Below are 10700 nucleotides of genomic sequence, written 5' to 3'. Positions count from 1 at the left end.
TTTGTAGGGCAACTCTATGGTCAACATCTGACAGAAGTTGTGCTGGAGGACCTAGAACCTCTCTAGGCATTTGTAGGGCAACTCTACGGTCAACATCTGACAGAAGTTGTGCTGGAGGACCTAGAACCTCTCTAGGCATTTGTAGGGAAACTCTATGGTCAACATCTGACAGAAGTTGTGCTGGAGGACCTAGAACCTCTCTAGGCATTTGTAGGGCAACTCTATGGTCAACATCTGACAGAAGTTGTGCTGGAGGACCTAGAACCTCTCTAGGCATTTGTAGGGCAACTCTATGGTCAACATCTGACAGAAGTTGTGCTGGAGGACCTAAAACCTCTCTAGGCATTTGTAGGGCAACTCTATGGTCAACATCTGACAGAAGTTGTGCTGGAGGACCTAGAGAGAACCTCTCTAGGCATTTGTAGGGCAACTCTATGGTGAACATCTGCCAAGTTGTGCTGGAGGACCTAGAACCTCTCTAGGCATTTGTAGTGCAACTTTATGACTGACGTCTGGCATATTTGACCATAGAGTTTCACTGGAGGACCTAGTCCTAGAGCTTCCTAGAAGAGATATGTTTCAAAACTCTGGTTTCCCCCTCCACTTTCGCTGTGCGTCATGCTCTTAACCCAACTCTGAATGCGACTCAGTCCCTTCATATTTGCATAGCCACGCCCCCTCCAAAGGCCGTGACGTATTCGGGGAGGGGGCGGAGTCCCAATCACCTCATCCGTCAGCGGAGGCGACGTCGGGCGCGAGCGCCCGAGAGCTCTCCTAATTTGCATAAGGCCGCCCATTGGTCCGCGCGGGAGGGAGGAGCGGGCGCGCGCGCGCGAGCAAACGTCGGATTGAGAGAGAGAGCGAGCGAGAGAGAAGGGAGGGGTGCAGGAAAAAGAGGGGTTCTCCTTCTGACGTCACGTCGCTCCTCGCCTCTCCATTGGAAGCCCGGCTTGTCAGTGAAACGAAAAAGAAGGGCAACGACGGCGAGGGTCGTACTTCCGGCTTGGTGTGTGTCTCATTGCGGGGAGGAGGAGAAGAGAGCGCCGCCCGCGCGCCCGACCCCCGCGGGAGGGGAGCCCCGGCCGACAGGTAACTGCCCCAGTTCTTCTCCCTCGCAGTCGCTTCTCTGAAGGGAGGGAAAAGGCTGCGTCCGCAATGGAGGGATAACCCGGTTTGGCACCGCTTTAACTATTTTCTGCCTCAAGGCTATGGAATTCTGGGAGTTGGAGTTTGTTGTGGGGCCGCTCCCGTCTGGGCCACAACAAACTCCAGCTCCCAGAATTCCATAGCCTTGAGGCAGAGCTCCTGCCCCTGAGCCCCAGAACAAACTCCAGCTCCCAGGATTCAAGGGCTTGAAGGCACATGACAGCAGCAGCAACAACAAACCTTGGCATGAAAACCTCACCATAGGGTCACTATTAGTTGGGAAAGACTCGAGGAGACACAACAACAACAACAACAACAACAACAACAACTCTACCTGTCTGTTTAGCATCCCTGACTGTAGATTCGTTCTCTAAGACCAAAACGCACTGCAGAAATAACCCAGTTTGAGACCGCTTTAACTCTCTTGGCTCAGCACTAAAGAATTCAGGGAACTGTGACCCATTTAGCCTCCTCTGCCAGAGAGAGCTCTGGTGCCACAATAAACTACAATTCCCAGGGATCCCTAGCACTGAGCCAGGGCAGTTAAAGCGGTCTCCAACTGGGTTATTTCTGCAGTGTGTTCTGGGCCTAAGTGACCTTCAGCGACCCTGAGGATGAGGGCTCTCCAGACCCCTGCTTTCTTCATGCCCTATAAGTTCAGGCCCCTGGCCTCCCTGTTTGAGTCTGTTCATTTGACATGCAGCATTCCTCTCTTTCCACTGCCTTTCCCAGCATCATTGTCTTTTCTAATAGGCAGTGTACTGTAGAGGTATAAGATCTATCTACATAGTATATATAGGGATGGAGGAGTGATGGACCAGATTGACTCTGTCCCTTCTGCCCTCAAGCAAGAGATGCTTTGAGAAAGACCTGCCTCTCTCTCAGAGTCCATCTACAGTGCAGAACATAATTCATAATTCTTGATGATTAAGAATTAATTTGACACCACTTTAACCGTAATGATTTCAAGGCTAGGCTTTGTAGCCTTTGTTATGGCACCAGAGCTAAATACTCTCACAAAACCAAGAGTCCCAGAATCCCATTGCGCCGGGGCAGTTAAAGCAGCATTGAACTGCATGGACTCAGTGCAGATGTAGCCTCTCAGCGAGAAAGGAGCTTCACTCCGTTCTCTGGCACTGATTTTCCAGGCCAAAACCTGGAGTGTTCCTTTTCTGAAATCCCAGAGAGCTGCTGTCTGTCATTGGTTTAGATAGCGCTGAGCCTAATGGACTGATGACGGGGCTGGCTTTTTATGAGAGATAGCTCTCCTTGGCTATGCAGAGCGTCTCGTCCTCCTTCTAGGAGCAGGTTTCTATTGAAGGCTCTCCAGGGTGGAGGAGAGCAGGTGTGTGTGTGTATCTAGGAGGAGGCCTTGGTGATAGCAGCACCTGGCACGCACACACCCATCACTCTTTCTTTCTTTCCTCTGTCATGCATCTCTGTGTACCCTTCGCACACCTCTTTTGCCTGATAGAGACTGCGGGATCACCAACTTCCTTAATGGATTTTTAAACACAGCAACAACTGGTTTCTGCTTCATCCACTGGGTGACCTTGTGCAAAGCCACGCTCTCTCAGCCTCAGAGAAAGGCAAAGGCAATTCCCCATTAAATCTTGCCAAGGAAACCTCTTGATAAATTCGCCTTAGGATTGACATAAGTTGGAAATAAAGGGACACAACAATGATAATCTGCTCCTGGTCTGGCCGCCTTGGTCTGCGCACTATCAGGCAGTCAGCGAAACAGTGACTTCTGGTTTGATGTTTAGAGGGACTTTTAACATTGATGTTTGTCCCACTTTGGGGGCAGATGTGGTTGCTGCTTGGCAGTCTTCAGCTCTCAGTCCGTTCCAAAATTTATCACTCCCCTCAGTCTATTCCAAGATATAACTTGAAGTCCCAGTAATAAGATAAATAACTTCCCGTGAAGGGACTCTTACTTGGGGAATAGCTTGTAGCCCTGCAGGGGATAATAGACACCAGCATTCATTGCATACCATTTTCTACCCTTCCTGGTGCACTAAATTTACCTCACTCTGGAGATACCTTATGTTACTTCCTTCCTTGTGTCTTGATGTGTGGGAGTGCCTCTGTTCCTTTTAGCCTGGAGACTGTGTGTGGCTGTTGTGGTGAGATTGTATTGCCCAGGATAGAAGCAACATCTTATTGCCTTTTTCCTATAGCTGATCACCCTGCAGCAAGTAGTAAAAGTACCTTGAACATAGGAATTCACTTTCTTCTACAAATCTGTAGCTGAGGATTTGAAACCGGTACACCAACAACTGCAGGTATTATTTACTTAGTGAAATAGAGATATGATGCATTTTGCTGCTTCTTCCATTGTGTGTAACTAAAGACCTGTAGATAAGGTATCAAGAGGTGGTACTTGATGAAGTTATTTCAAGACACCAGTGTGTTATAAGTGAGGTGATGGAGGTCAAGGAGCAGGAAGGTTAGTTACTTTTGTTGTTTCTGTTTCTAAGAACATGTTGTAGACTTCCCAGACTTACAGGCTTAACATTCACTTTATGACTAGGATCTTCTGTTCTCTGAAAATATAGAGGGGATAGTTGCGCATATATATATATATATATATATATATATGTGAGAAGATTCTGTCTTGTGTTATGGAATCAACTCCACAAAGAGGTGTATCCAGTACCATTGAAGAATAAAGATGCATGTCATTTTGAACTGAGGGAATTGTTAGGAAAATATTTTAATACAGTTTTATAGTGAGGTAAGTGAGGAACCCCAGAAAAGAGGTCACCTACTTTTAAGTTTCATAGTGGGAAGATGGCAAATTATGATTATTTATTTATATTACTGAAGAGGACTAATGAGGTTTGTAGGGAGCTCTGGTGTTGCTAAATATGAATGCTATCAATAGCTATGTTTGTTGCTGTACAGAAAGAAGAAATATGAATAGTATGGAGTTTGGGGTGAGTTGTTCACTCTTACCTTACCACTCCACCCAATCTTCTGTAAAGACATCATTCACTCTTCTATTCAGGATCAGAATATTATATCTTATAATTATTTGACTGTACTGTTTTTAATGGTTTTAATGCTTGAAAATTATATGTTTTATTCTTGTATCTTATTGTTATTGTTGGCCTTGATCCACCTGGGAGAGGTGGGAAAATATAAATAAATATTATTATTATTATTATTATTATTATTATTACCTCTGTTTTCTCTGGATTCAATTTGAGTTTGTTTTCCCTCATCCATCCCATTACCAACTCTAGGCAGGCATCCAGAGGAGAGATGCCATCCTTAGTCACTGCAGCAGTCGGAGACATAGAGAAATAGATCTGAACCTTAAAGCATGGTAATCACAACTATTATTAGATCAGAACCTTAAAGCATGGTAATCACAACTATGGCTTGTTTAAACAAGGTTTCATAAACCATGATATGAAGTTGGCTTGTTTTAGTAAAGTATAGTTAAAACTGATTACAGTTTTCACAGATTTGGTTGCTTAACTGTGATTAGTTAAAACCAGACATGAAAATGTTCTGATCTTCTGTCATTACTTGAGGGCTGTTGAGAAGAACAGTAGACCACAGTTTAGCATTACACCTGAATTAAGTCAGTGGCTCATGTAATACATAGTTTATCACACCTAAAAATGAGTCAAAATGAAACTTTTACTTGCATTCTCATTTGTATTCTCCTTCTGTACTGCTAGGCCAGAATTTTTTCTTCCCCTTCTGTTGAACTACAGTTTAACTTATTTGGATCCTTGCACTGTAGTAAATTTTACCTATGGTTAGTTTTCACATGTGAACTTCAGAAGTCATGATGTGATATTATAGAAGTTGAGTGCATATGTGCTGAGGTTTCCAATGCATTGTTTCTGCATGTGCACATCACACCAAACTTCAGTTTGTTTGGACCAGGTGTGTATGAGGGTGAATGACATTGTTTTAAAATTCTGCATAGTTGAAAGATTAGATGGATGTACAGTAATACTGTAGAGTAGTGTAAATGTGTGGGAAATTGGCACACTACCTGAAACATTGGATTTTAAATAGTGTCAATTACAAAGCTTAGTTATTTCAACAGAATTAAGAATATCTTGCCTTGAAGAATAATATTCCCCAAGCGATTCTTGTTTCTGTGCTACTTATCTGAGTACTGATGTGGTAGTTCTCCCTAGCAATAGAGAATGCATACACCTGTAAAATGTATGTACTATATAACCTCTATTGATTTCTCACTTGGGCTTCATATATAGTGGGACTCATATACCTTTGTGTTAGGCAGCAGCCATGTAACTGTTCACATCTCTAGACACTATTTGTTTCATAAATATATATTGTTGCCCTTTCCCACCATTCCTAAATATAAATTAGTAAAGCAATAAAACCACCATGCAACTCTGAACCAAACTAAATAGCATTTGGCCCAGTTAGTACTTGGAAGAGAGATCACCAGGAAATACCCAGTAGGGCTAAGAAAGAATCCTGCCTGAAGAGTTGTTGCCAGAACTGATAACACTGGGCTAGATGGGCCAAGGTTCTGACTTGGTATATTAATATTATTAAGAGAATATAAAAAAAAATTATGTATTAACAGAGTAGATAATTAGCACTATATAGAATTTGCTTTTATTCAAAGGAGATTTGGGTTGTACTTAAAAGGAAAGACAGTGTAGAAATACACTTTCTTTTTAGAAGGCATTCTGTGTAATCTGAGTTTTCTTGGGCAAATCACTTGATTGTCTGATTTCAGAGCCCTGTGTCAATTCAGTCATCACTCACTTAAGAGAGAATTATTTTAGCATTTCTATTTATTTATTTCTATTTAGCATTTCTATCTATTTAGAGTCAGTGGAGCTAATTGTACATAGCTGCTTTGTGGAGATTTTTTAAAAGGGTATGCCCAAACATTACAGATGGATTGATAAAGGAAGCCACAACCCAGAGTTGCTAGACCTGAGCAGAGCTGTTGGTGACTGGGGCTCATTGAGGTCTCTCATTCATAGGGTTGCACTCTAAGTCAAAGTTGTCTTGATATGAAATCACCACCAACACCAAAAATATGTAGGAGTGCTGTGGAAGCACGCTCACCACATCTTACTTGTATGTACAGTGGTTCTCCCATCTTTTGGGGAAAAACATATTCTCAGGGATTGTGAGGTTATGAAGGTCTTCGAGAATGTTTTTCAGTTTTAAAAACCATTTAAAGGCATATGGGTTAGTAATTAACTGACTTAATGTCACAACAAGCAAATAATACCTGACATCTGTACATTGCTAGGTACCTTTGTTTTTCTTTACCCTGTTTTTACTGCTGCAATCACTTATCCTGAGCTTGTCCAAAGTAGAAAAGGAGCTTAGAGAAGAAAATGTTCTCAGTGCATCAGAAAGCTTTGTGTTCATAATGATGGAACTGGTACCTGCCTTTAAACTTCATACATGTCTTATATGTATTTAGCTTTTTAGTGCTAAAGAACAGATTATGAAAAGTGTATAAAGAGTAGAATGTGTGCCTCTAGGCACCTGCTATATATTTGTAGTGCACTACTAATATAAAATTGCTCATTCTTAAAATTTTATGGCACTGGTTTATTGATATCCATTGAGCCTACTTGCAATAAGACATTTTGAGATTTATTTCAGAAATGTTCTTAGTATGCAGTGATAATTAATCTGTCTTATCTTTGTGGGGACATCAACATAGTTGCACTGTAAGCCTTGCTTTGTGACATTCCACAGTAATGCCAGTTGGGATTGATATTAGAATGGGAATAGAGATTTTTTTACTGACTTCAGAATAAGAGTCATTCTGGATGAGAAATAGAGTTGATCAAAAACCAATTGCAGGGGCTAGGGCATGAGCCATATCTGAAATATTGTCTGAATATGACTTAAGATAGAGCCCTCAACAAAATAATTGTCTAGGCGTATTATATAGGGCAAGACTTTTATATCATCTAAAGAACCCTTTCCCCAGTTTTGAAATATGGGACTATAATTCCTGTCCCCAACTCTGTGGTTCTGCATTTGGAGGATACTGAATTGTGGAAGTTCATGGGGAGATTACTTGTTCACCAAAGGGAAACTAACTGCCAGTACAGACTGGCAAAAAGAGCCGGCTTCCCAGTGGCTTGGGGGTGTAGTGCATGCATGACGCATGCACTCCCCAAGATCCCCGGAACACACTGTGAACACATGGTGGAGATGTTTTGGCAGTGTGCTGTTTAGACACTCCACGCCACCGGAACAGGGAAAAAACGTGCTGGCAAAGGTACCTTTTTCCAGGTGCAGAAAGGAACAGCTTTCTGCCACTTCTTCTTGCACTGGGAAAATGCCAAATTGGGGCCATGGCTTAAGGTCGCCACGGCCCCGATCTGGCACTCAAAGGAGCGACCAGAGGCCACTCCTTCGGGGCAGTCTGTTTCTCCCCTAAGACTGGAATTTGCATCATGCATGTATTCTGAAGAAAATTATTTGTTTAAATTTGTTTAAACAGGGCAGCTATGTTAGCATCAAACTATATACGATTATGGCAGTCACGTTTTAATGCATTTCACTAGGCCGGTTGTGCCTGGAGAGAGGGAGGGACAAGGTCTTAACATCTAAAGGAATGTGCCATTTGTAGGAGCGGAATATTCATTTTTCCCACCTTACCTCTTCTCAGTCTACTGCTTATTCACTTTTCCCTATCTGAGCTGGGTCTGATGCCTGAATGATAACCAGCTGGCATAAAAGTACCTGGAGTGATGAAGTGTAAGAAGTGAGGAAACACCACCTTACCCCCATGGCTCCCTTCTGTTAAAAAAAAAAAGATACTGACACACCTTTGTCTCTGAAGTGGGACTAAAATGTGATTCAATAAATGTAACTACTGCTATTCAGTGTAGTTTAACCACTTCTTTCTATCCCTAGTTTCATGGTCAAATTTTCAGGGGGAAAATTTCAGACTCTTCTGAGGCAAACATCAAGGAAACGTCAAAGACATAGCCATGTTAGTCTAGAAAATCAGTAGGCAAAATATCTTGTAGCACCTTTGAGGCTAACTGAAAGAAAGAACTTGGTAGCATGTGCTTTTGTAGTTTTGAGCCTGCTTCCTCAAATGCATGGGATGGAGGAGAGAGTCCAAGGACAGTGCTAGGCAGTTTGTATGGTTTTTGCTCTCAGTTGAGATCCCGTTGGGGTCAGTTGAATGGGAAAATAGCTTGTGGTTGCTCTAGACCTAGTTTCCTCATTGGCAGTGACTAGAGAATTTGGCAGGAAATGACAGATTATAAGAATCAGACAGGTATACAGTGGAGTCCCATTATCCACAGGCTTGCCCTCTGCGGATTTAAGCATCCGTGGATGGCGAGCCCCATTGTCCCCAGTGGAGCAACCCCCACTGTGTCCCCAATAGCGGCACATGTATGCGGTAACACTAACATTAGGAACAACAGGACGTCAGGTAAGACCTCATTGATTGGGGACAAGGGGACTTACCTGAAGTCCTGTTGTCCCTAATGGCAGTGCAGCTGCATACATGCGTTGCCATTGGGGACAACGGGACTTGAGGTCTTGCAGTTTTTGGTATATGCATGAAGGGGAAGGGGTCCAGAACAGATCCCCCACGGATACTGAGGTCCCACTGTACTGGAAGCAGAAGACATGGAATGTCTAGAAAGTTGAAAGGGAAGGGTTATGTTAAGCTTGAGAAGAGGTGAGTTACTAAATGCAAGGAACTATTACGGCATAGTGGATAGTGGGCCCTTGGTATCAGCTGGGTTTGATTCCAGGACCTCCCATGGATAACAAAATCCATGGATGCTCAAGTCCCATTAAATACATTGGTATAGCAAAATGGTGTCCCTTATATAAAACAGCAAAATCAAGGCTTGCTATTTGGTATTTGTATGTTTTAAAAATATTTTCAAATCGTGGATGCTTGAATCCGTGGATAAAAAATCGGTGGATACAGAAGGTTGGCTGTAGTTGAATGTGTTCAAGGGACACCTAGATGCAACTAACAAATCTACAGCGCTATAAAAATAAGGTATAATAATAATAATAATAATAATAATAATAATAATAATAATAAAAAACTATTATAGAATCATAGAATCGTAGAGTTGGAAGAGACCACTAGGGCCATCCAGTCCAACCCCCTGCCATGCAGGAAATCCAAATCAAAGCATCCCTGACAGATGGCCATCCAGCCTCTGTTTAAAGACCTCCAAGGAAGGAGACTCTATTACCTTCCGAGGAAGTGCATTCCACTGTCGAACAGCCCTTACTGTCAGGAAGTTCCTCCTAATGTTGAGGTGGAATCTCTTTTCCTGTAGCTTGCATCCATTGTTCCGGGTCCTGTTCTCTGGAGCAGCAGAAAACAAGCTTGCTCCCTCCTCAATATGACATCCTTTCAAATATTTAAACAGGGCTATCATATCACCTCTTAACCTTCTTTTCTCCAGGCTAAACATCCCCAGCTCCCTAAGTCGTTCCTCATAGGGCATGGTTTCCAGACCCTTCACCATTTTTGTCGCCCTCCTTTGGACTCGCTCCAGTTTCTCAATGTCCTTTCTGAATTGTGGCGCCCAGAACTGGACACAATATTCTAGGCGGGGCCTGACCAAAGCAGAATACAGTGGCACTATTACTTCTCTTGATCTAGACACTATACTTCTATTGATGCAGCCTAAAATAGCATTGGCCTTTTTAGCTGCCACATCACACTGTTCACTCATGTTCAACTTGTGGTCTACTTGGACTCCTAGATCCCTTTCACACGTAGTTTCATTCAGCCAGGTGTCACCCATCCTATATCTGTGCATTTTATTTTTCCGCCCTAAGTGCAATACCTTACATTTCTCTGTGTTGACGGAAGGCTTTTTACAAACTGCTTGGATCTTTCAGCCTTTGTTACAGTATATTTGGGAGAGTAAAATGAACACTTTACTGAAGTGTTACTTTGCATAGAATGAACTTTCAAACTGACTTCATACTGTATTTTAAGAAGCCAACATTTGATACAGGTATTACCTGTAGTAGGGATTACAACAGAGCGAGCGTGGTTTAATGGTTGGACTAGGACTCCAGATCAGGGTTTGCATTTCTGCTCAGCCATGGAATCACACTGGTGATCTTGGGCAAGTAATACTCTCTTAGTCTCAGAGGAAGAGAAGGGTGAACCACTCATGAACAGATGTTGTCTAGCAAACCTTGTGAAAGGTGAACTGCTTAGATTACCATACATCGCAAACAACTTGAAGGCATACAACAATCAGAGTGATTATATAAATGGGCATTTTAAAAATCTGCAAGCTTTCATTGCCATATTTACAATGAGATATAATATGCAAACAAGGTATAGTAGTGTCCTTTTCCTTTGGTTGAAGAGCATTAATGAGTGCTCCTTTTCTAATCTGCATTAGTTCCCACTCCCAGCTCTTACTTGCATGAATGGTGCAAGCTTTAGAAGGCTCAAGCTTTTCTTGATGCAGCTGGATTAACATCTGTTCAGGGTCTCTCTGTGTTCGCAAATCATGTGAATCAGGCTGTAATTTATGGCAGACTGCCCTTGAACATTCCAGTTA

At 42.6% G+C, this 10700-nt stretch overlaps 1 protein-coding gene across 4 annotated transcripts in view; it reads left to right on the top strand.

Annotated features, from left to right (window-relative positions):
• The first annotated feature begins 826 nt into the window (after positions 1-826).
• OSBPL2 (oxysterol binding protein like 2) overlaps positions 827-10700 on the top strand; it is a 98939-nt gene continuing 89065 nt past the window's right edge. For 3 of the 4 annotated variants that reach the window (XM_089513664.1, XM_089513665.1, XM_089513662.1), the window contains exon 1: positions 827-1089. The gene's annotated coding sequence lies outside the window, so the exon portion shown is untranslated. Of the gene's footprint in view, positions 1090-3326; positions 3432-10700 lie in introns of all 4 variants that reach the window. The other variant, XM_089513663.1, reaches the window with a different exon arrangement.

The sequence above is a fragment of the Sceloporus occidentalis genome, unplaced genomic scaffold (assembly GCF_023333645.1).
Source record: "Sceloporus occidentalis isolate IW3139 unplaced genomic scaffold, rSceOcc1.0.p SCAF_3, whole genome shotgun sequence".
In the NCBI taxonomy this organism is placed as follows: domain Eukaryota; kingdom Metazoa; phylum Chordata; class Lepidosauria; order Squamata; family Phrynosomatidae; genus Sceloporus; species Sceloporus occidentalis.
Note: the sequence above shows the minus strand (reverse complement) of the source record. Positions and strands in the feature narration are given on the sequence as shown.